We start from the raw sequence: 24,960 nt of genomic DNA on the forward strand, positions 1-24,960 counted from the left end.
TGCAAATAGGAAACCAGCAAATCCCCCATTGCCCAGAAACAAATAGTGTTAATATTTGGTGAACATTGTGCCAGACTTCTCTACAGGAATAAATAGAAAAATAGGTGATTATATAGATTGACAAGATGATATTATTTCTATAAAAGTAGAATCATACTTTGCATGATTGAAAATACGAAATTTTAATTTTATTTGAGCTTAATAAAAGAAAAGCAGTATGATAGAATAGCTGAACTTTAGATGAATTCCCTTACCTCAAGAGATATCAGTCTTAAAAGACCCTCCTTAGGTTACTGAAAAATACTTCACAAATCATCAAGCAGGTGAGTCCTGAGGTTTTCCGGTTTTGCAGCAGGTCTGGACTCCCCACCTTCATGGGATGGGTGAGTGGCTCTGTCACGCCACTCCATTGCCCCATTCTCCACCGGTTTTTGTTGCTGGCGTGAGTTCTTCAAGAACAAGTAGAGGTGCCGAAGGTGAGTGGGGGAGTAACACCTGTGAAAGGAAAGGGCAGGTGCAGCTGTCAGTCTCTGATGCTGACCTGGCAAACCCTCTCCCAGTCCTGAGGAGCCCCAGGGCAAGGGTTCCCTTTAGAGGCCACCCTTTCATTCTGTTTATCCTGTGTGACGGGGCAGCTCGGTCCAGTCTTTCTATTTGTATGACATGTTCCGTGTGAAAGCGTCATTTTCCCATCTTCCCTGGGGCAGCTTGGTCTTTCTCTTTCTGAGCTGTACTTTGAAGACTGCATGTCACTGGCAGGCGGACCTCCTGTGGTCTGTGGGAGGGAGCAGGTAGCACAGGGGCATCTGCTGAGGCTGAGCGCCCCAGTTCTGACTTTGAGTGCTCTGTCCCAGTGCCCAGTCAGCCCCGCCGAGGGCACGGTTCTCCCTCCCACGGGCATCAGGTTGCTGTTCCAACTGAGCACGGTGCCCTGGTAGGGTTGCCAGGTAAAATACAAGCTGCCCAGTTAAAGCTGAATTTCAGATAAACAACCGATAATTGTTTAGGATAAGTATATCCCAAATAGGACATCTTGGCACATTTTTATGTGCTAAATTTGGCACCCTGGAATATGGCAAACGCCTTTTCCCTCTGCTGAGCTCCTTCTGGAACATGCAGGGACTTCTACTCTTGAGGTTTTAATTTAACTTTTGCCAGTCTGCCCAAGCCCGCCGTCCCTTGCAGGAGCTTTGTGAGAATTCTCAGTATTAATTTCTTTCCTCAGAAGATCTTCCAGGGGTTGAGGGTGGGGTTAGGAATTGCACATCCTCGGGCCAAACCGGAATCTCCTGCTTTTCTCTTGGCTGTCCTTTTCAGTGCTTATGGCATTGAGTGGTTATTGATGATGAGTTTTGTTTTATGACTTTTTTTTTCACTTTGTTGGATATCAGAGGAGGGTGTATCTGAATCTTTTTCATTCTCCGGTCTTTGCCCGGAAGCATGCCATTTATCTATTTGTCTGTCTGTCCATCCATCCATCCTTCTATCCATCCATTTATTCTTATTGAAATATGGTTGACACACAATGTTACATTAGTTGCAGGTGTGCAACGGATTCGACAACTCTACACATTACGTTGTGCTCAGTTCAAGTGAAGCTCCCATCTGTCACCACACAACCCTATTACGATACCATTGACTGTATTCCCTGTGCTGTACCTTTTGTCCCCTTGACTTATTCATTCCATAACTGGGAGCCTGTATCTCCCAGTTCCCTTCACCTGTTTTGCCCATCCCCCCATCCCCTCGCTCTGACAACCATCAGTCTGTCTCTGTATTTATGGGTCTGTTTCTGCTTCGTTTGTTCATTTGTTTTGTTTTTTAGATTACACATATGAATGAAATCATACAAGATTTGTCTGACTTATTTCACTTAGCATAATACCCTCTAGGTCCACCTATGTTGTTGCAAACGGCGAGATCTCATCTATTTTACGGCTGAGTAATATTCCGTTGTATGTGTACACCACGTCTTCCTTACCCATTCCTCCATCGGTGGACACTTGGGCTGCTTCCGTATCTTGGCTATTGCAAATAACACTGCAGTAAACACAGGGGTGCATGTATCTTTTCAAATTAGTGTTTTTGTTTTCTTTGGGTAAATACCCAGTAGTGGAATTACAGGATCATGTGGTATTTCTATTTTTAACTTTTTTAAGGTCGCTCCGTAGTGTTTCCCCTCTCCGTGGCCACACCAGTTTGCATTCCCACCGACAGTGCAAGTACACACTTTAACTGCTGATTTATTGATCGAATTCTTAGTGAGTGCCAACCGGGCAGTCTGCCACTGAGGCAGAAGAGAGGATGCAGGAGTTCTCGTTCATTGTGACAAGGCCATCACAGATGCTGCGAAGGATGCTTGCATTTTACAGTTTCTTTTGGGTCTTCCCCCTGGGTTCTTATCTCTCCATTAGACTGGCCGTTCCTTCTTGGCAGGAATGGGGGGCGTTGGGCACCTCCATCCTCGCCTGAAGGGGTCACAGATGTTTGCTTTCTCAGATGATTGAAGGAAAGCAGGAGTTTGCAGAGCTGCAGGAGCTGCGGAAGAGGAGGAGACTCTGGGCCTAGAAGAGCTGGGGAGATAAGGACATTAGAGCCCTGGTCCCTCCAGCTGCCCACGCGGGCTGGGCGTACAAAGATGGAGCCGCCTGCTAGAACAGGGTGGAATGAACCACTACCTGCACTCCAGGTCTGGTTTAGCCTCTGTTCCCTTAAACCAATGGTACATAGGTTGAAGGAATCTAGAAACCAACTATCAACGTAAAGATTTAAAGGTAGGAAACATTAACCAGGCAGTGGGGGCTCAGGGATCAATGAGACTCCCCAATTCAGGGCAATTAGTTATGGGCGGGAGGAGAGAAAAAGCAAGCCTGTTGGGTCATGAGATCTTGCCATTTGCGACACCATAGGTGGATGGGGGCATGAGGGGGCCAGGTGGGCTCTGGGTGACCGGCAAGTGGAGGCTGGGGAGGTCGAGGCAGTGCTGTGTGGAGGAGATGCTGGTGCTGCGCTTCCTGGGTCTCGAGGAGATTGCCAAAGGAGGGAGTTTGGGAGGGAGGCCCAAACTGCAGAGGGGGGCAAAGGCACAGAGTGTGACAGGCAGGGGCTATTCCCACCGCTGTCCTGGGCCCCCGGAGGGAGCAGGGGAGATGGGTGAGGCTGTGGGCAGACAGGCCTGCACGCCGTGCTAGGGGCCGGACTGCGGTCAGTGTGGGGTTGCAGACAGGCTGGAGCAGAGGCAGCGGGTTCCCCTGCCGCCTCCCTCAAAGAGCGTGAACAGATTTGTCTGAAGTCACCAGGCTCGCGCCATTCTCCCACTAATCACTAGATGTGCAGAAAATAGGAGAAACTCTGGAGCTAAGCTCCTGAGCAGCGGGGAAAGCTGTCACCCCCATGTGCTTTTTGAGGTTGAACAGGGAGGAGAAGGGAGGTCAGCTGTCTCTGGAACATCTTATCCACTTATCTCGGCCACACTGTCTGTGACCTTTCTGCTTCAGTGACTCAGTGGGTATGAGTGGCTAGTCTGTTTTCAGGCGTTCCCTTCACCCTTTTGGTTCTGGGCAACCCCAGAATCGTCCAAAAATCATAATTTCCCCCCTCTACTTCCAGCTAACTGGAAACACATTTTCAGAATCCTCTTTTTGTATACACAGAAGACGGCACGATCTTCTCCAAAGACGCGCTCCAGAACGAAAGCTTGTGAGCCTCCCCCCCTCCTCTGGGTGAGGTCCACCCTGAGAAGTCACTTGGGGATACATCAGGGCCTGTCACATGGGGGTCTAAGTGAATGTTATTGAATGATTCAGTGCATGTTTGGGGCAGGTGTCTACATGAGGTTGACAAGCACTCAACGAGGACCTTCCACTCTGGGCACCGTGCTGAAGTCAGGACCCAGAGGGGCCGTGCAGTGGGGGCTGGGAGAGCCCCACATGTGTCCCCGTGTTCACGTAAAGTGGGGCCAGCACACTTTCTGTGTAAGGCCCGGATCGATGGTAGATCTCTGGCCCTGCGGCTCTGTCTTAGTCACTTCAGGCCGCTGTAACAGATGACTGCAGACTGGGTCGCTGCTAAACAACAGTTTGCTCACAGTTCTGGAGGCTGGAAGTCTGAGATCAAGGTCCCGGCAGATTCAGTGTCTGGTAAGAGCCCCCTTTCTGGTTCGTAGACGGCCATCTTTTCGCTGTGTCCTTGCATGGCAGAAGGGGTAACGGAGACTTCTGGGGTTTCTTTTATAAGGGCAGCCATCCCAATCGCGAGGGTTCTGTTCTCCTAAGGGCCCCACATCCAAATACTATGGCTCTGGGTGGTAGGATTTCAACATATGAATTTGGGGGGGGCACACATTCAGATTAAGGCACTGTCACAATCAATATTTCAACAGTACCAATGTAGTGTGAAAGCAGCCCTAGGCACCATGTCAAGAAATGGGCATGGCAGGGTGTCAATAAAACTTTATTTACAAAACTGGGTATCAGGTTGGATTTGGTCCTTGGGCTGTAGTCTGTCAGGTTTTATTTTTTGGAGAAGTCTGATTTGTGAGATTTTGGTGATGAGGCTAAGTCGCCGGGATGACAGAACTTGCAACTTGGGGTGGACTCCTCGTTGATGAGCGTGTCCTCTGCAGGGCTACCCAGGGCAGTGCCTGAGGCATGTCTGTGATGGCCAGAGTGGGCATACGGACCGGGGGGAGGCCCTTGCAGGACCAGGAGCGATGATCTCTTTTCTCTCTCACGCTCACGACCAGTGGCCTCTGAAAGCGAAGCAGATAGGCCGGTGATGGGTATTAAGGAGGGCACGTATTGCAGGGTGCACTGGGCGTTATATGCAAATAATGAATTGTGGAACATTACATCAAAAACTAAGGATGTACTGTATGGTGACTAACATAACAAAATAAAAATTATTATAAGAAAAAAAAATGAAAGTGAAGCAGAACAGCGCCTGCAGAGGAATTTCTGGTCCTGCTTTTCCCCAGGTCTGTTGGGGCAGAGAAGCCTGTATGCATTTGCAGGCATGCGGCCGGGCAGGCTACCGATGTGGGATAATTCACACTCACACTTGAACACGGATGTCTGGGCCCCTAGGAGGCCTGCGCGCGGCTTCCCGCTTAGTCTGAATTCAGGAAACTCTCCTGTGTCACCTGCTCTTTGTCCTTATTGTAGATATTATGACTAATTAAGATGGGCATTTTCTCAAGTAGTTTCTTGGAGCCAGGTGCTGTGCTAGGCACCTCACTTCTGTCTCAAATCAGGACAAGAGTTGGGGTAGCCAGCATCAACCCCCGTGACAGCTGGGAGAATGGAGACTCAAGCGGGGAGGCAGCGCTCTGTCCATCAAACGGCCATGTAAATATTGGGTTTCCACCCAGATCCCAGAGGGGAGCCCTTGGGCCTGAGTTTCCAATGGGAGAGACCCTAGCTCTGGGCTCACATTGCTTTCTTGTCTGGTTCCTCATCTGGGTCTCCACAAGAGGACGGCAGGGCTAGTTATGCGGAGGGTGTGCTGCTGCCTGGATGTGCCTCACTGGTCCATCCAGAAAGTCTTGGGCCCCTCACAAGTCGTCCACATGCACGTGGACGTCACCCAGGAGCTCCGGGACTACTGCGCCAGTGGGGCCCGGGTACCAGTGCAAAGAGCCTCCCCCCTCCCAGGCGAGCACCTGCTTCCCATCCTGGGTGAAGTTCTGTTCTGCTCCAGCCAGACTGTGGCCATCCTGCAGCCGGGACCCAGGTCAGGCCTCCTTTCCCTGGGTATCCTCTGGGCCTAGCGCTGGGCCTAGCACATAGTAGGCTTTCAGCGAATGTCGGATGGATGGTTGAACAGATGACTGGTAGAAAATAACTTTCACGAGGACTCTTCAGTGCTGGTGTTATAACAACTCTGTGATGTGGGCAGAGTGTGGGTAATCACCTCCCTTACAAGGAAGAGGGGCCTTCGTCGTGGGCCTGGCACAAGGTGGGACAGGAGTGTGTGTCGCTGGTGTTGGGCACGCATCCCCACTGGGTGCTCGCTGGGCCTTGTGCGTATGTCATTCCCTTCACCCTCACAAGAGCTGTAGGGAGGGTGGTCTTGTCTCATTCCCATTTCACGGATGAAGAAACCAAGGCAGCTCCTTGGAGTTAATGCCCAGATTAGAGCCAGACTAAGCCCCAGACCTGTTGGCCTCTCCAGCTAAGAGCTCCCTTCCCCGCTCCGCCCGGCAGGGACGGGGTGCTGGGCCTCAATGGGGTTGTGGCCCTGGGGGTGAAGTTCGAAGCAAGTTCTAGATACCTTCTGTCCCCAGATCCCGCAGGAGCCCCCATCCTGCTCAGGGTTGCTGTAGGAAGCCCGCGTGGTTCTGGACGGAGAGGCGCTGCGAAGAGCGAGGGAGGGAAGCAGTGATGTGTGCGGCGGCCCCTCCCGGCTGCTTTGGAGGATGAGCACTGCGCTCGGGGTTGAGGATGCGCTGGGAGGAGCGATGATTGGCTTTGGAGCCAGGGTGCCTGGCCTCGGACCCTCACTGCTTTTGCAGCCTCGAGCTCGTTCCTCCGCCTCTTGGGGGCTCAGTTTACGGACTCGTGAATCAGGGGTATAGACCCTTGCGCTGCGGGGTGGTCGCCAGGGTTGGAGGGACTGGTGGGTGCCCAACGATTGGCAGCAGTGCCATTGCTGTGTCGCCCCGTGGCCTTCGGGGGAGGGGCCTTTCCTCTGGAAAGGTGTCCTGGCAGAAGCACCGAACCCAGAGCTTGTCAGAGGTGCGAATGATAAGCCTCAAGTGGAGACAGGTGAGCTGCAGGGGTCTCTGACACTTTCTTTATCACTTTAGTGTTTGCACGTGGTGGCGGAACACACCCGCGCACTCTCTGGCGCGTGCCGACCTGCGGGCTGGGGCCGCACGCGGGGACGAGGGCCCGCGGGGCCTCAGCAGGTTGGACGTGTTTGTGGGTGAAGGTGGCGTTATCCCTGACCCCCACTCTGTGCCGCCTGTTTCCCTCTGTTCCTCCTCCAGCCCGGGAGACAGGTGCGGTCATTTCCATGCCACGGGTTTGGGCTTGGGTTCCCCCAAACCAGAGGGACGCACAGGCTCAGGCCTCACGGGGGCCGCATGGCAGCGCTGAGGGCCCCCCCTCCCGGCCCCACCGCAGCCCACCGCAGGGGGCCACCCCCAGCGTGCTCTGAAATGAGGTGCCAGAAGCACTCGGGAGTTTTCATCAGCTGGCATTTCTTTTTCTTTCTTTCTCAGTTGTTATTTTGCATCAGGAAAAAAATGAAAAGAATTTAATTCATCATCAAGTGCTGAGAAGGAAAAATGCAGCAAAGGAGCCACAGCCAAGGAACAGCATGAAACTGGAAGGTGAAGCGGACAGAGTCCACCAGGCTGGGCCGCGGAGGGAGTCTGGCTGTCCCAGGCTCTGCCTGGGGGCGTCCGTGTGGGCCTGTCCCCCAACCTTCTTGGCCGCCTCAGGGGATCTTTGGCCCAGCGGCCCACGTGGTAGGTGTCCGCAGGCGACGCCCACGGCGGGGAAGCTTCCGAGTGCCCCCTGCGGCCCAGCGAGGCAGGTGGGAGGCGGCGGGCAGGCCCCGGCCACGGGCCGGTCATTCAGGCCCACGGGGGCTCTCCTCCCAGCCCCGGCACCTTACTGGCCGCGAACTGCTGCTGGGGTGCCCACAGCTCCATTGTCCGAGCTCTGAATAAGGGTCCCAGCATCCACCTTGGAGAAGACGGAGCCAGGTCACTGGCGCCTTCAGGGCACACGTGTGCAGCCCGTTTGTGAAGGACGGAGGTCGGGCTGGAGGCGTCCCCTCGGCCTGTCCAGTTCTATGATCCCGTGTCGCATCCATTCCCGCGTCACGAGTTACTTGGCTCGTGGGGGCAGGAATGTTACACTAACCGCGTTCTGAAAGCCGCAGCCACAGGCTCTGTGCAGTCCCGCCGCCCTTGTCCTGCATCCCTGCTCCTGCGTGTCATGCTGTGTGTGCTGCGGGCTCTAACCTCGCCGCACAGGGTCGTGCTCGCGGGCTCCTCTGTCTGCTCCACGCGTCCAGGAGCTCCCGGTGGGCGGGAACCTTTCTGTGCATCTCGGAGCCCCGCGTGGTGCCCGAGCTCCTGGGCTTGGACCGAGAGCTCAGAGCCGCTGCTGGCTGGACGCACCCGCCACAATCAGAACATAAACTGCCCCATGTTCCTGAGCAACGTTCCAGAAGCCACCCGTGCTGTGCATGGTGCCCAGGGCAGAGCATGGCGCTGAGCCCCACGCCCCGCAGGAACAGAGCAGCCCCTCCTCCCCGGCGCTCAGACCGTGACTCCAGGGCCGGTTCTGTGATCCTCACTCGTCTGCTGACCCCCACCACCTCCCGTCTTTGTTCATTGTTGTTTGTGTCGCTCTTTCAACTTGAGATAGGTTTGTGCAACTTCCACCCGGTCTGTATGCACTGTGAGTCTGACCACGCGGGCACTAGCCTACTCTCGTATATACTTAAAATTATTGTCCCCCTTTCTTTCTTTTCTGTGTTTTTAACATTGTGGTTAATATACACACATAAAATTGGCCATTTTAACTATTTTTAAGCACATAGTTCGTGGTCTCCAGGGCACCCAGCACCACCCCCGTCTCCGGGACATGGTCATCTTCCCAAACTGAGACTGCGTTCGCATCGAACACTGACAGCCCGTTCCCCTCTTGTTTGGGGCCCCTCACCACACAGTTTTGTGGGTGACTCGGTGAATGGGTCCGAGTGACATCCACCCGCAGGGGACGGCATCGCCTCCAAACTCCGAGGAAGCCCAGGAGGGTCTGTGCCTCTTCCTTGGCTATAGGAGGGGTTGGAGGCACCAGCTTACCCTTCACCTTAGAAGGCCTGTCTCGACATGCCCTCACCACTGGGCCCCAGGAACTGCAATATTTTTTCAAAATTTTTCTTATTGTGGTAAAATACCCATGACCTAAAATTCGCCATCAATCCAGTGGCACTGAGCACTTTCACTTGGCTGTGCAGCCCTCACCACGATCCCTTTCCAGAACTTTCCATCTCCCCAACCTGGAGCTGTCCTCAACGAAGCCCCAGCCCCTGGAGACCACCATCCCACTCTCTGTCTCTCCGAGTCTGACTCCTTCTAGGACATGCATGTAGGGGACTGTCCGGGATCTGTCCTTGCACCGCTCCCCACGCTCCCGGCTACGAGAGACGCCTCTGCGCCCTGTGTCTCCCAGGGACCACGCTGCAGTGCTGGGGGTCACAGGCAGTCTCTTCTGGCTCCAGAAGTTCTCCGCATTTCCATCGTCCTCAGTTGTCTGGGTGTGAACAGGGCTTGGATCTAAGAGAGGGGTGCGCTTGGGGAAGTCTCCATCTTAAGGACACGCGGCTTGCAGCGATGTGTCACAGGTGGCGGCTCTGTCCCGCAGGTCACCCGTGGCCTCCGGGGGGAGGGTGCTGTCAGGGTGGGAAGCACAGGTCCCCAGGTCCCGGCCTTCCCTCGTGGGGACACAGAGCTCCTCGAGGCTCTGGTAGCTCGGGCCTGTGTTTGCAGGAAGTCTCCTTGTTTATGCCACTTTTACCATTTCTCCTGGCAGAGATTTTCCCCAGCCAAGGCCAGAGTCATTCTGGGACAGCTGGCCCCCGGGCCCTGCTGAGGAGCCTGGACGCAGCGCTCTGCTCCCAGGAGCAGTATTCCTGGCCAGACATGAAAGGAAAGGTTCTAACAGCCCATTTTCTGCAGGCAGCTTATCCTAAGTGGGAATCCAGTAAAACCCACATTTCAGGCCCTTCCTTCTCATCTCGTCCCACCGACCGCCTCATCGTGACAGGGTCTGACAGCGCCTGGGGGCTTTGGGGTACACCGAGCCCATGCCATGCACCCCTGGGCTGGGCCGGACCCCACGGGCCACCCGCTCCCATTCCACGGTGGCGGCCGGGGTTGAGGGGACGGCGGCTCCCGCCCGCGGCGGCCGGTGCTCGAGTGACCGAGCTCGGCCGACTCAGGTTCCAGCCTCCCTGCTATGTGTCCTCTGCGGACCGCGGGGCTGGGCTGCGCCTGTACATGCCGTTCTCTGCAGCTTCGGGATGGTGTTGTGTAATCCTGTGGCTGCGTGTGGTGTGTGGGACGCTGAGCGTGTGGGCCTCTGCGGGGTCAGGCCGGGTTAAGCCGAGGCCCAGGCCTGTGGCGTGGGATGGGAGCGGCCGGCAGCACCCCCTCACCCTCGGGTGCGCCGGAGCGGGAAGCGCCCGGTAAGGACGCCAAGGCCCCGGCTGATTTACGGAGGGCGGAGCCTCGGGCCATGCCACTGATACAGCCCTTTCAGACTCGTCAGACTGCCGGGCCGGGCTGGCCCTGCTGCTCGCCGGCCAAAACCACACCTATCCTGAGCCCTTTTAGTGTTTTCATAGGGACCGTGGGGGCAGATGATTTATGGCCATCTCTTCCCTTGGTGCCATGGCAGATGCCTCTGGAGACGACACGAGAACATACAGACGGGCGAGAAAGTCTGCATGAGGCGGCCCCTGGGCCCACTCGCCTGAGTCAGAGGGTCAGGCCCGGCCCGTCAGCCTGGGGTGGAGCCGGGCTGAGCCGTCTCTGCGATCTGACAAAACCGTGGTGTCGCTGGGGTAGAACTCTGGCCCACTTGGGCCTAGTGAGCGAGGCTGCCGAGACCAGCTCTGAAACTAAGTGGTTCAGAGGGCCGGCGGTTTGGCGCACGTGTGGGCCACGCGGGCACTCCCTCGGGCCTTGCCATGTGAGTGCAGTAACTTACTGGTAAGATAGAAATCACTTTGAGATAACCAGAGAGCACTGACTTTCCGCGCACATAAACAAAACAGTTTAAAAGGCAAGGCCCCTTTAGCCCGGGAGCCAGCCACGGCAGCAAGCTCAGCTCGCACACTGAGACCGCTGAGCCTCAGCTAAGAGGGGCCCTCGCTTGCTGTCATGTCCTAGTGGGGTGTGTGGAGGAAAGACACGCCGGTGAGCGACGTGCACGTGCCCTAGAAAGCCTCGCAGACTGCGGACTCCCAGACCTAGCCCCCGCGGGCAGGGACCTGGCCTGGCCAAGGTTGGTGCCGACTCTTGCGGGAGCAAGGGAGGGAGGGCCCTTCCACGGAGAAGGGACCCTTGGGGGGTGAAGGATGATGGGATGAGGACGGGGGGGCGGCGAGGACAGATGTAGGGGGCAGAAGGAGCTGTGTCTGCCAAGCCTGGAAGCAGAGTGTGGCGTTCGAGGTGAACAGACTGTGGTGGTCCTGAAATGTAGTGTCTGTGTTGACGCGGTCAGAGAGCCAGCCAGCTGCCAGCTTACTGACAGCTTCTGAGGCCACGCTGATGACCAATGGCCACGAGCCTTGTCCTCGAGGCAATGGAGGAGCCATGGCTTTTAAGAAGAGGGCGTGCTGTGGTCCAGTCGGCAGATGCACCTGTGTATTTGGGGCTGACCACACGTGGCGCTCTGGCCCTGGGTCAGGCGCCACGCTCGGGGCTGCTGAGAAAGCGTCTGGGAACCACTGCTCTGGCGCTGGTGTGCGGGACGTCCTGGGGGATTGGGGGACCAGTGGCTTTGCAGTCATCCTGATGAGAAAGTGGGGGTGGAATTAAGGACCACCACCCAGGGGTGATGAAAAGGGGAAGGTGGGCTGGGGGGGACGGGAGCAGGGGGAGCTGGCCTGGTGGCCAGGTGGATGGGGCTGCGATGGGTGGGCTGGGCTGGGGAGCGGAGGGCAGGTGTAGATGGGCTACTCTCAGGTGTAGGCGATCATGAATGAGCCGGCCGTGGTACTGATGGGCTGTAGGGCATGCGGGGCTCCCCGTCGGTTTCAGCTTCCCCCAGGTGTGCAGAGGGTTAGCTCCACGGTCTATGGCGTCAGAAGGAGTAGGACAAACACAGACGAGCAGGACAAATTATAGGCTTTTATGAGCCCTTTCCGTGCATGCAAGCACATTGCCGTCGGGGCAGGGAGAGGAGACTCTCAGGACCATCGGGAGTGGTCAGGGCGCCCTACGGGTGAGAATGGACTTTGTTAGCCCAAAAGTCGGATCCATGTTTGGAAATGCATTTTGAATGCTCAGGAGGTTGGGGAGGGATTCACTGAGGGGAGGGGTAGCTGAGGTTGATCTGGGAGGACTTCCTGGGGGAACACAGGGCCAAAGAGTCTTGGGGAGAGGAGAAGGCTTAGTGCAGAACGAGCATGCAGATGGGAAGGGTGCCACGGGACCACCCCGGGGCCAGCAGGTGGAATCGAATATATCATGGGGAGCTCAGGACCCAGAGTGTCACCTCCGTGTCCCTGTGCCAGCAGTTCATGGCTCAAGGGTGGCATTTTGAGGTGCCGCGGGAACACTTGGAAGGGCAGATGGGCGCGGCATTGACCTAGCTGGAGATGAGCTTACCCGGCCTCCATCTGGGCTGGTCATTTGTGGTGTCGGGGCGTCGCTTCCTGAGTGTCTCTCCGGGGCTCAAGAGGGCAGCAGAAGGGGGGCCGTCCACGGACCACCCACGCTGCCTCGGTGGGAGGTGGTGGCACAGGCGTAAAGCACTGCAAATCTGGGTGACTCAGGAGCGCTGACGCCACGGCTGGTCTGACGCCCCATTTTCGAGAGGAGGAGAATGAGCCACGGTAACGAAAGTCACAGCTTTGTCTCATGCTCTTCGCGACTTGGCATCTGTGGTGCAGTGTTTCCAGGAATGTCCTCTCTCCGGTGGCACGTGGGAACACTCAGGTCCTGGTTGCTCAGAGATTTCTAGGCCCCCTTGGAAGAAGCAGCAGGGCCACTCACCCGGTTAGATGTCTGCTCAGCATCTTCCCCACTGGCTGCTGTTAGAAGCTCTATCTCGGACCCCCACAACACGGTGCTCCTGTCACCCCAGCGGCTGTGGGGCGGGCTAACTCCATTCTGCTTCAGCCGCGTGATTCCATTCCTTCTCTAGCCATTGCTTCCATGCCGATGGTGTGTGCGCTTGCTTCTCCAGGGCTGTGAGCTTTTCCAGGGCCCACCATGGTTTGAACAAGTGAGTCTGGCTGCTCACCCGCACGGCCCGGGGACCCCCAGGGGCATGCGCCCCCTCTGATGCCGCGCCTTGCGTGGATAGGGCTGCACACGGCACGGTCCAGAGATGCAGCTCTATCCCCCAGGCCCCTAAGTGACTTCTGACCTTAATCCACCTCTGTGGTAAGGTTTATTAATTACCGCGCTCCAGACAGCTTTATGCCAAGACGTTCAAAGCATTTACCGCGCTCCAGACAGCTTTATGCCAAGACGTTCAAAGCATCTTCCAGTCTTAACCCATTCATCCCGGGAGCATCTGGGGAGAGCTGAGGGTCCAGCCATCCTGGGATGACGGCCGGGCATCTGTGGGCTACGGTGCTCACATGTCAGGAGGGGGCTGGGCCGACCCCGGCGGCAGGGCTTGGCCTCGGAGCCCCGCTGAGTCAACGGCAGGCCTGGAAAAGAAGCCGAGTTTCCCGGCCTGGGCCTGGGGCCATGTTGCCAGTGCAGGCTTCCTTCCTTACAAAACAGCCATTGTCCACGGCTCCAAAGACGCACCCGCCCCCCCCCCCCACGCCGCGTAAGTGGTTGTCACTATCTAGGTGCCAACAGCACCAGGGCGGTGTGCGCGGAGCTCGGAAGACAGGCGCTTGGTCATCAGGGGCAGCAAAACACGGCTCTCGCCCTCGGAGAGCGGAGCATCCGTCCGGAGGCTGCCCTCCCCCACAAAAGGGCAGGGCCACAGAGGCGGCCTGGCCACCTGTGTGGGGTGCGGTCCCCCGCACAGCTGTGCGGTCCCCAGGGGCTACCTACCAGGGCAGGGCTTCTCCCCGGGGTGCTCAGGAGGGGGCCCACGGTCCGAGGCAGCTGGACGAGGAAGAAACAAGATGTTCTTTCTCCGCCTGTGCTGCCCTGTGGCTCGCAAGGTTCTACATTGTTTTTCGTGTTCAGCCTCATTTTCATCCAAAAACTTGGTAAAGCTGGAGAAGACTCTTAAACCTTTTTTTTTTTTTTTTTCGTAAACAAGTGTGCTTTTCTGGCCAGATGTTTCTTTTTTCCTGGTCCTTACGGGGCTGTGCCATTGAGCTGTCCGGCTGAAACTGAATAAATCTTTGTTTTACGGCTTCTTTGGTCCTTTACAACTAAGGACCTCAGGAAGGAGTCAGATCTTTTAATCCTTCTGGTCTTAGCCTTGAATGACCTCGCAAATGCACCGTTAGCTCAAAAATCTCAGAGATATTTTTGTCGCTGGCCTGAGAGCACATTACCAAGTCCAGGACCCTAACATCAGAAGGGTTAATTGTGCCCGGAATGTAATAAGCAGGTACCGGTGCCCCGGCAGGTGCTGGGAAGATTAGAAAGCATCTCTTTTCTCACCGATGGCACGTCTTACATGATTCGGCGCATCTTAGAGGCGACCGAGATGGCCATCGCCCATCTCCAGCTGAACGCCCCAGCTCGAGCTGAGCCCCAAGTGGAGCGGGGCTCAGCACGGCCCCTCCAGGCTGCACACTCTGGTCTCCTAAGGAGTGAGTGGGGTATAGGATGACACGGCAGTAGGTGAAAGCTTGAGGGATGGGGAAATGTTTTCATGGTTCCGGGAGAGCGGGCTCATTTCAGCTATTTTTACTTCTCAAAGGACCCTGGCAGAAGGACAGCCTTATAAAATCTGTTGTGAGCCATGCAGCTGTGGCCAGGAGCCGAGCACTCCAAGTGTAGGAGAGAGCAGGGAAGCAATCTGGGCCTGTGTTTTGGACAGGTTTTCATCTGGGAGGAGAAAATGCTATTGCTCAATCTTGGAAGTTGGGTTTTAGACCCCGGCGGCACATCAGACCACAGGGCTGGCCCTGGGCCGGCCGCGGGCGAGACTGCGGGTGGGGCAGTGCCCACGGCTCGCCTGGGCCCCTCTGCCTGTGGGGCCGCCCCGTCAGCCTTGCTCGGCCCCTGCCCCGTGGCCGTGACACCCCACGCTCTGGACGTCTCCCTAGAACAGTCAGCAACACTTACCCGCGTCTGTTTCCTTCTCCCTGCAAATGTACTGTGCCTTCTCCTGTCCCTCTCCCGCGTGCATGGTGTCCCTGCCCTCCCTGTTCCCCACCGCCTCCCCATGTCCCCTCTCCACTCCTTCCTGTCCTCCCACATTGAAGCTGTTGTCATGTCAACTCTACCGCCATGGTGTCTCCATCACGGCCTCCTGCTGGCACGTCCCACCTCGGAGCTCTCGGAACAGCATCTGTCTGCCCATGCTGTGGACAACTTTTCCTGGACTCGGCCCTGACTGTGGCACTTCACGCTCGTCACTGGCTCCCTATTACCACGGACAGGGTCCAGTCACCGACCTCGTGGTTTCAGGCTCTTCACCACGCACTAAACTCCCCTTTCTGGACAATAAGTCTGCTTCATACGCTCTAGGACCCTGGCCACAATGGACCAGTGTGTCCTGCTGTCCCCACCCCTGTCTTTGCCCCGCTTTATTTCTTCTACCTGGAGGGGACCCCCACCCCGACCCTCCAGTGCTGCTGAGAGAGAGAAGGACGCTCTGTACACGGGCTGGGGGGGGGAGGAAGAAAGCGATGACAGGCCTATTTAGTTCTGAAACAAAAAGAAACCTAGAGTCCTAAGGAAAACGAAGGAAGATATTTTGATGTGGCCCTTCTGATGCAACCGCCCGGGGGTCGGGGACATGGCAACCCTGAACCACAAGCCGTCCCATTTCAGCTGTGCTGTTTTACTAAGTGGCTTGCAAAGAGGATGCCCCGGCCTCCTGTCTGAGCCTCGCCCTTCTCACGCGTGCCCCCTGCCGGAGGTGCGAGTACAGTGGCTACGAGGATCGTGTGGGACCTGAGCACCATCTGGGAAACACACGGCAGAAGCTGGGCACCCGGGGTCTTCAGCACTTCGTTTCAGGAGTACGGTGGTGGGGGGAAGAGCCACAGCTCTTTGGCAGCCCCTCCAGTCGGAAACCAGGGTCTGCTTCCCACTCACCCCCATGCTTGACCCTGGGCATCCTGACCTGCTCTGACCAATAGGCTGTGGCCAAAGTGAGGCTGTGTACTTGGAGCCCTGGCCTCCAGAGACTTGCGCCCCCTCCCTCCACTCCCCACGCCCCTGCCCCCTGCACCGGAGACCTGAGACCACGTGGAGCAGAGACCAGCCCTCCTGGCCGAGGCTCCCCAACCAGCAGGCTCCCAGCAGCCACGCATGGGAGTGAGACCCCGTTAGATCCTGCAGCCTCCAGCGGCCTACCAGCCGACCGTGGACATGTGAGCGAGCCCAGACCAGAAGAGCACAGCCAGCCCACGCAATGGTGAGCTTCGTTGTTCAAAGCCACTAAATGTTGACATGGTTTATTAAACAGCAAAGCTAATGGTCCCCCCGGGGATCCTCCGGGGATGGGCCTCTGTACCTTTTTCTTTTTTTTAATGGCAAAGCACAAATAACATAAGCGTTACTGTCGTAACTGTTTTAAAATGTACAATTCAGCGACGTTAAGTACATTCCTGATGTACTGCCTTCTTCGTTCCAGACCTTGTTCATCGTCCTCAAAGGAAACCCACGCTCATTAAGCACTCGCCACCGTCAGCTGCTATCCCCGCCGCCCCCCAGCCCCTGGCAACTGCTAATCTACTTCCCATCTCTATACATCTGCCCATTCTGGGCGTGTCATATAAATGGAATCATACAACATGTGGTCTTTGGTGACTGTCTGCTTTTTACTTAACACAACGATTTCAAGGTTCATCTGTGTTGTAGCATGAATCAGTACTTTATTCCTTTCTGTGGCTAAAGGGCCACTGTTCCCTTACAGACTGGCTGGCTCATCCCCATATTGATCGTGTGCACAGGGATGGCCCTGATGTGCTGGGGACCACTCGAGGTGTTTTGCCTCATTCCCTCCTCCCGGACATCTGATGAGTTCAGGCTCGATCTTATCTGCATTTGACACATGTGGCATCTGAGGAACAGAGACGTTAACCATCTGATCGAAGTCATACACTGGCAAGAGGCGGCTCAGAGCTTCTAATTGATGGAGTTCTGTTCCTGCACTGGGGCAGTTCTGCTCAGAGGTTTCCAGAGAGTGGAGGACATTGGGTGACAGGACACCGCTCGTTCTCGGCCTCCCACCAGACAGGACCATCGCCACTAAACTCCCAAAAGTCCATTATGCCTTTGCAGCCACACAGGTGTATTATTTAAGATGTTTGGTATTTTTTTCCGATTATAAAAATGCTACCCTACGACCGAGCAATTACACTAGTAGGTATTTACCCAAAGAATACAAATCAGAGGGATACATGCCCTCCTGGGTTTATCGCAGCAGTACCTACAACAGGCAAGTCATGGAAGCAGCCCCAGAATGGATGAAGAAGATATGGTCTATGTATACAATGGACTATTATTCAGCCATCAGAAAGGATGAAGTCCTGCTATTTGCCATGATGTGGGTGGAGCTAGAGAGTACGATGCTAAGCAAAATAATTCAGTCAGAGGAAGACAGACACCATATGGTTTCACACGTATGTGGAACTTAGGAAACAAAGCAAATGAATGAAGGGAAAAAATAAGAGGCAAACCGAGAAACAGACTCTTAACTATAGAGAACACAGTGATGGTCCCCAGAGGGGAGGTGGGGGGGTAGGGGAAAACAGGTGATGGGAATGAAGGAGCGCACTTGTGATGAGCACTGGGTCACGTATGGAGGTGTTAAATCACTGTATCTTACGCCTAAAACTAATTACCCTGGATGTTACCTAATCGGAATTTAAATTAAAATTAAAAAAACATAGTACCTACTTATAAGAATTCAGACAAATCAAGTGTAAAGAAAGTGAGAATTACTGATACAAAGAAGAGAAGAGGTAGAGGCGGTGACATGGGCCACCAAAGGGGCAAGTCTGTCATGACGTAATTGGACGAGGTGATGGGGTGGTGTAGTGTCCAGAGATCTGTCGTGAATATTACTCGATAAAAAAAAACAGAACCTGTGACTTAAAAAATTGACAAGGCCGTCCTGATGTCGATGCATCAGAAAGCCCTGTAAGAGTTGCCAGGTTGAAGTGGACACACCGGATGGCCCACAGCAGGGAAGGAAGACTGTAAGAGCGAGAGCTGCCCTCCGGCTTCTGCAGGGCTCAGAAAGAGGAAAGTGAACCGAATGTTATTTTTCAGTTTTGAGGTTCCAGGCACCTTGCCTGACGCTTTTACAGGGAGCTTCCCATGAAATCCTCTAGCCATTCTCCGAGGTGGGTGTTTCTAATTGTAGTAGGGAGGCGAGGTTTAGTGGTAAATGCTCTCTGTCATTGCGAAGGCTGGGACTGTACCCAAAGTGCTAACCCTTGCTGTTTCTGCAGCTTTTCAGCCTTCCCCCCAGATGAACCCCTTGTTGACCGGGGCAAAAGGCTGACCAATACAGTTTGGTCCTCATCCCTCTTGAGAAGTGGAAAAACAGCTCAAAGATCATGTCCTGCTCATGGTCTCCGCAACATTAGCTTTACTTGATGTTCAGGGAACATCGGCATCCCGTTGCCGCTGTCTGAGGTTCAGTGGTTTTTAAAATGATGTCCAGTCTTCGGGGGCGCCTGGGTGGCGCAGTTGTTAAGCGTCTGCCTTCGGCTCAGGGCGTGATCCCGGCGTTCTGGGATCGAGCCCCACATCGGGCTCCTCTGCTGGGAGCCTGCTTCTTCCTCTCGCACTCCCCCTGCTTGTGTTCCCTCTCTCGCTGGCTGTCTCTATCTCTGTCAAATAAATAAATAAAATCTTTAAAAAAAAATGATGTCCAGTCTTCGGCCCCATGAAATGCTTTCCTTGACCAGCCCCTCTCTGATTCCTATTGATTTATTTATACGTGCACACATTAAGCATGGATAGATAGAGGAAGCAAGGCATGGAGGCAAGGGTGCACAGTGATGAGTTAGAGGAAAAGTTGGTGCACGGACAGACGTGCTGACTGGTTCTTACAGCGACCAGACCTGAGTTCCAGGACCCAAAGCAGAGAGAAGACGGTGCATTCACAGGATGGTCAAGCTGCTTTTCCTGTTTATTCTCCCTTGGCCCTGGGGATTCTCCTCTGTGCCACTGGCTGGAAAATCTGGAGCCTATCCAGGGCCACGAGGTCATGGTTCCACTGACCTATCAGGAATCCCGGCAGGCCATTTGGCTGAAGGATACCTGTGTGGTTGTAGAGGTGTGTGTGTGTGGGGGGGTGTCCTGAAACTCTTGCTCCAATTCACAAGAAATAGCCAAGGCTCTCTGCAAAGACACAGCAGTTCACAGAGCACCAAGGAAGGGAGAAGTGGGGAAGGGCCCTTTATGTGGGGATGGTGGTAGGAATGGAAGGAAGAGCCAGAGAGCCCCGTGGAGGTGCTTGTGGCTTTGGTTAGCTGTCAATGCGTCTAGCAAGTAGATAGATGGATTTCCTTGATAATGGCTGATATACAAGCATGTTTTTCATCTTTCTTTCCATTTTTTCTTTCTTATCAAAGTAATACTGTTGTGGAACAGATGGAATTCATGACCAAACATACTGCCAGGAATTAAAAAAGAAAACTTGGGATAATTGCATCTATAAAATAAGAGCTTAAAGTAGAGATGGACCCCGGGGAAGTCACAGCAAGATTAGAAGAAATGAGACATGAACTTGCAGAACTCAGGAAAATGTGGAACAGACAAGTACGGCTGTTACCAGATATGAAGGATGTATTGGAAGTAGCACAAGGAGCAGATCCTGCGGAAGGTGACAACATTGGAAGGCGTGTGGAGGACAGGACTGAGGAGCTAGTGAACAACACAAAATGGAAGCACATGAGGCATTTAAAAGGATTTGAGTATAGGGAGGTGGTAAAGAATATCCCCAATATCTCTACCCAGTGAGACTGAAGAACAAAGAGCTAAGATTATGACAGAAAAATAATTAAAAATTATAATTATAACTTAAGAAACATTTCTAGAAATAAAAGGAAGACCTGAGTCTACAAATTGAAAGGAGACATTGTGTCCCATGGGGATATATACAGTGGTTGACATGAAGGCATTCCTGATTAGAGGCACTAAATTTCAAAGACAACATGGGAATTGAGGAAAGGTGATCACGTTAAGTGAGAAACATAGAAGGAGAAAGGCATCCATGGGGTGTGCTCAGAAGTCATTTTATACCTAACCAAACTGTCACGCAAGTAGAGAGGCAACAGACACTACCGAATGGGTAAGAACTCGGGAAATGTGGTTCATGTAAGCCTTTGCTGAAGAATCTACGAGAGCTAAAACATTAGCTTACCAAGGGAAGAAAGAAAAGACTTGGCTCTGGGTGTTGAATCTACTTAACTCTAGGGTTAAGTCATAAGAAGGTGATGAAAATATTCCAGCAGAGAGAGAAAGTGAGTAGTGTGGGAGAGGAGCAGAGACTGTCTGGCACAGTGGCCTTCAGGGGATGTGGAAAGACGGTTCTGGAACACAGGTGGACTTGCCTTCAGGTTGGGGCATGAAAAGTTCATCACTAGAAGGAGGGGTGAAGAGTGAGTGTGTGGGTGTGGTGCTGGCACGTGGTGGAGGCGAGCTTGGCCGCGGTAGAAGAGTTCTGGTTGCTTCTGGTTGCAGTGTCTGCTGGGCTGGAGGGAGAAGGCAGAGGGGCCGGCATTGGAGGAGCGAGCGGAAGGCATGAGATAGTCTTTTCCAGTTGTGATGTCTCACTTACTGTTTGATCCATCCACTGAGTTAACTGTTTTCCAAATTATATCTTTCATTTCTAGAATTTCTTTTGGTTCTTTTTAAACTCTGCATGGTCATTCCTCCCACAGGCCCTTGTTTGCTTATCTTTAGGAGTTGGTCCTTGTTTTCTTCAAACATGCCCTATGTACCTCTCCTATACTCTCTTTCTACAAATTCCAGTGGCCACAGGCCTTAGGGTCTATGCTGCCATGTCGTCTTCCCCACTGACTGCCTCACATGCCTTCAGGGTGACCTCCTCCCCAATTTGTCTTTGGCCTCCAGCTGTTTTGGTTTCAGTTCATGCTAGTTCCCTTTTTACTGGGGCAGGGGTGTGGTGTCGGGGGTAGGCATTGGTCTTTAGAGATTTCACTCACTTCCTGTGAGTCTAGCAATGCATCAAAAAAGGGTTTCTCCCTTCTTCTGTAGATCGGGATCTGGCTGTTTCACAGCCGAGGTGAAAGAAGAACCCTTGGAACCTTGTACCATAGCCATATATCACCCACCAAGGTAAATAAATAGAATAATCTGTTAAAAAAGACGACTGTTGGCAATTGTGCACCGTCGATCGACAGAAGACCAAGTCATAGGTCTGGACTCCCACGCTGAGCAGGCGGTGTGGGGTGTCGGAACCCACAGCTTCCTCCCCCGTCGCACCACACTGCTTACGAGTACACCTGGCTCCTCTGCGTCTGTGCCTTCGCTCGCCCTGATGTCTTTTCCTGCAACAGGCCTTTTCTGGTCGGGCCTCGTCCAGGGTAGCCCACTTGGTAAAACCTTGGCTTAGCTCACCTCCTCCAGAAGCTTTTCCTGACCCCCTCCCCACTTTCCACTCCCTTCCTCTCTGTTCTCCTTGGTCTCCTCCACCACCTGTGGGCTCCCCAGGGGCTTCCTCTGCTCTTTTACCTTTGCGTGGTGTAGGACCCCAAAAAGGGCAGACACACATCTGTTGGGGATGAATAAATCGGAGTATCTAGAGGATTTCTGATTCCTTTTCAGTTTTGCCCACCTCGGATACTCTCTGGCATTTATGAAACAACTGTGTCCAAAAGCAAAGCCCTGACTCCAGAGAGGCATGCGTTCTGAACCTTGCCCGGCCCAGGGAGCCTGACTTCCTGGCATCCAGAAGGGCGTTGGCAGGTGGCGTAAGCCAGATCCCCACGAGGGTTCCTCTGGCGATGCTGATCTGGGGGCTGATGGGAATGTGGGGGAGGGAAAGGAATGCTCATTTAGGAAGGACTTGTGGTTACTGGGGGCAGGGTCAGACGGGGCTGCACTCGGCCTTTCTGGAACCTACTGAGGGACCCCATCCAAAAAGGGGAGATACTACATGAGTCAGCTCAGTTCTGGTCAAAAGCTTGGACCCACTGACGTGCACTTTTATCCCCTGTTTGGCGTCTCAGGGAGCAAACAAGGGATTATTACAATTGTATCTGCCTGTCCTCATACATGTTCCTTACTGCAAAGGCTGGTGCTGGCCTACCCTTTTCTGTACTATTTCCCTGTGGGTCCTTCGGAGGCCAGAGATGACCATGGCTACCCAAGAAGACCCCAGTTCACTCCTGAGCTGGAAGGGGCAAGATGTATCTGGGCTCATTTGGAGACACTCGTTGTTCACCTCTCTGTTCCCCTTTTCTGAGCAGCCGGAGAGGTGGCATCCGGAATAGATGCTGGGCCATGCTTTCAGGCTCCTAGACCTTTAACATCAGCTGGGGCTGCGCCATCCAGAAGGAGACCCTGTTCCTGCCCTTGCTTGAGACCTATTCCAACCCCCATGCTTGTTGTTTATTCACCAGGTGTGTTTCTGGGGCCACACATTGTGCTGCGAACAGAGGCTATGGGACGAGTCCGCAGTGTCCTGGGAGTGACCCACAGGACGGGGCCGAGGCTAGGCCGATTGTGAGTGCCGATCAGGACGCAGGGGGGCGTCCCAGATCCTGCCATGCATCCCAGAGAGATATCTAGGAGGAGCTGACTTTTGAGCTGAGTTTCCTCAAACCAACAGCAGTTAACTCTGCAAACAGGAGTGGCTGCGGTGAGGGGGAGGGGTGGAGAAGCTTGTACTAGTCTGAGTCCTGGGGAGAAGGCAAGGCCGGTCTTGCTACACCCACAAATATGCCAAGCTGGCCCCAGGAATGTCTCTAAAACCCTGGTTTCCTGCTCAGAGACTATTTCTTACTCCTCAAAATGAGCATAGCATCACTAGTTAATAGAAGTAGAGAGGTAAGTTTTAAGTTGTGTTTTGTAGTTTTATTGAAATATAGCTGAGTTGGAATAAAATGTCCGTATTTAAGTATACAGTGGATGAGTTTTAACACGTGTCTATGAAACCGTCACGGTACTCACCATGGTCAGATGGTGAACACAACTGACACCTCCTAAAGCTTCCTTGGGCTCCTTTGTAACCCATCCCCCCATGCTCACCTACCCTCAGATGACCACTGATCTGCTCTCCGGCGTGATAAATTAGTTCGCATTTTCCAGAATTGCTTGTAAATGGAGGCATCCAATATGTACTTCTTGTCGGATGTCTCTCACACGGAATAATTCTTTTGAGCTCCGTCCGTGTTACTGTGTTACCGTGTGTACCGTGTGTATCTCCCCGCCGGGGGGGTGTTGTGTGTATGAGTCGCTCACTCCTTCTCATTGCAGTCACATTCCATTGTATGGCTATGCCACAGTTTGCTTATGCATTCATCTGTTGATGGACATTTGGGCTGTTTCCAGATTTTGACTCTTCCAAATGAAGCTGCTGTGAACACTGGTGTTCAAGAATTTGCAGGGACACATGCTTTCATTTCTGTTGGGTTATTTCCTAGGAGTGGGATGGCTGGGTCATATGGTGCATGTATGTTCAACTTTTTAAGGAACTGCCAGACTGTTTTCTGAAAGTGGCTTACTTATTTTACGGTCCCACCAGCTGTGTAGAGTTCCAGAAGTTTCTCCATCCACCCTGGAGCTTCATGTGGTCAGTCTTGTCTTTCCTCTTTCATTCTCTCTCTCTTCTTTCAGCATATGGCACACTTGTTTATTTTAATTAGCCATTGCATTTTTTCTCTTTTTTTATTGATGTATAATTACCATACAGTGTCGACGTCAGTTTCAGGTGGACAACACAGTGATTCCACAATTCTATGCATTACTCAGGGCTGCCCGTGGTAAGTTGGGTCGCCATCTGTCACCAAACAATGTGATTCAGTATTATCCACCATATCCCCTGTCCTGTACTTTTCATCTCCGTGACTTATTTGTTTTAATAAATGAAAGTTTATACCTCTTAACGCCCTTCATCTATGTCACCCATCTCCCACCTACCTCCCTTCTGGCAGCCACCAGTTTATTCTCTGTATTTATGGGTCTTTTTTTTTTTTTTATTTCATTTGCTTTGGTTTTTTAGATTTCACATATAAGTGGAATCATACAGTATTTGTCTTTCTCTGACTTATTTCACATAGCATTATACCTTCTAGGTCCATCTATGTGGAAATGCAAATCAAAACCACAACAAGATTTCACTTGATACCTATCAGAATGGATAATATCAAAAAGACAAAACATAGCAAGTATTGGCAAAGACGTGGAGAAAAGGGAACCCTCGTGCACTCCTGGTGGGAGTGCAAACTGGTGCAGCTGCTGTGGGATGTAGAATGGAGGGTCCTCAAAAAATTAAAAATAGGACTACCATATGATGTAGCAATTCCACTACTGGTATCTACCCAAAGAAAAGAAAAATACTAATTTGAAAAGATACATGCACCCTACGTTTACTGTAGCATTATCTACAATAGCCAAGATATGGAATTAGCCCAAGTATTGATCAATAGATGAATGGGTAAAGATGTGACACACACACACACACACACAAACACACACACACACGTGTGTGCAACCCATGATGGAATATTGCTCAACCATAAAAAAGAACGAAATCTTGCCATTTGCAAAAGTATAGTTAGGTTTTGTTTTTTTTAATTTAGTCATTCCAGTGGGTGTGCAGTGATATCTCATTATGGTTTTATTTTGCATTTCCATAATAGCCAATAACGTTGAGCATCTTTCCGGGTGCTTATTTGCCATCTCTTTGTTTTCTTTTGATGAAGTGTGTAATCAGATTTTCTCCTTATTTTTTATTGGCTTGTTTATCTCATTATTGAACTATAAGAGTTCTTTATACATTCTAGATTCAAGTTCATAGATGGATCTATGCTTTCCAGATATTTTCTCCCAGTGTGTAGCTATTAATTCATAGCTGTTAATTTCATAACATTCTTTTTGAAGAGCAAAAGGTTGTATTTGGATATTGTCCA

At 53.0% G+C, this 24,960-nt stretch overlaps 1 protein-coding gene and 2 long non-coding RNA genes across 4 annotated transcripts in view; 2 read left to right on the forward strand and 1 right to left on the reverse strand.

The window, feature by feature from the left end:
• Nucleotides 1-24,960, forward strand: part of LOC123001951 (uncharacterized) — a 209,371-nt gene that overhangs the window by 116,714 nt on the left and 67,697 nt on the right. The window lies entirely within an intron of this gene.
• Nucleotides 167-13,962, reverse strand: LOC130544823 (uncharacterized). Its single transcript, XR_008961460.1, has 2 exons — nucleotides 12,356-13,962; nucleotides 167-4,750 (listed from the first exon to the last, which is right to left on the reverse strand). It is a non-coding gene; the product is annotated as an uncharacterized LOC130544823 (long non-coding RNA).
• Nucleotides 9,417-24,385, forward strand: LOC130544822 (uncharacterized). 2 transcript variants are annotated; one of them, XR_008961459.1, is made up of 3 exons: nucleotides 9,417-11,027; nucleotides 15,671-16,259; nucleotides 16,479-24,385. It is a non-coding gene; the product is annotated as an uncharacterized LOC130544822 (long non-coding RNA). The 2 variants fall into 2 exon arrangements; XR_008961458.1 differs by lacking the exon at nucleotides 9,417-11,027 and having other exon boundaries at nucleotides 13,987-16,259.

Source organism: Ursus arctos, unplaced genomic scaffold (assembly GCF_023065955.2).
Source record: "Ursus arctos isolate Adak ecotype North America unplaced genomic scaffold, UrsArc2.0 scaffold_25, whole genome shotgun sequence".
Taxonomy (NCBI): domain Eukaryota; kingdom Metazoa; phylum Chordata; class Mammalia; order Carnivora; family Ursidae; genus Ursus; species Ursus arctos.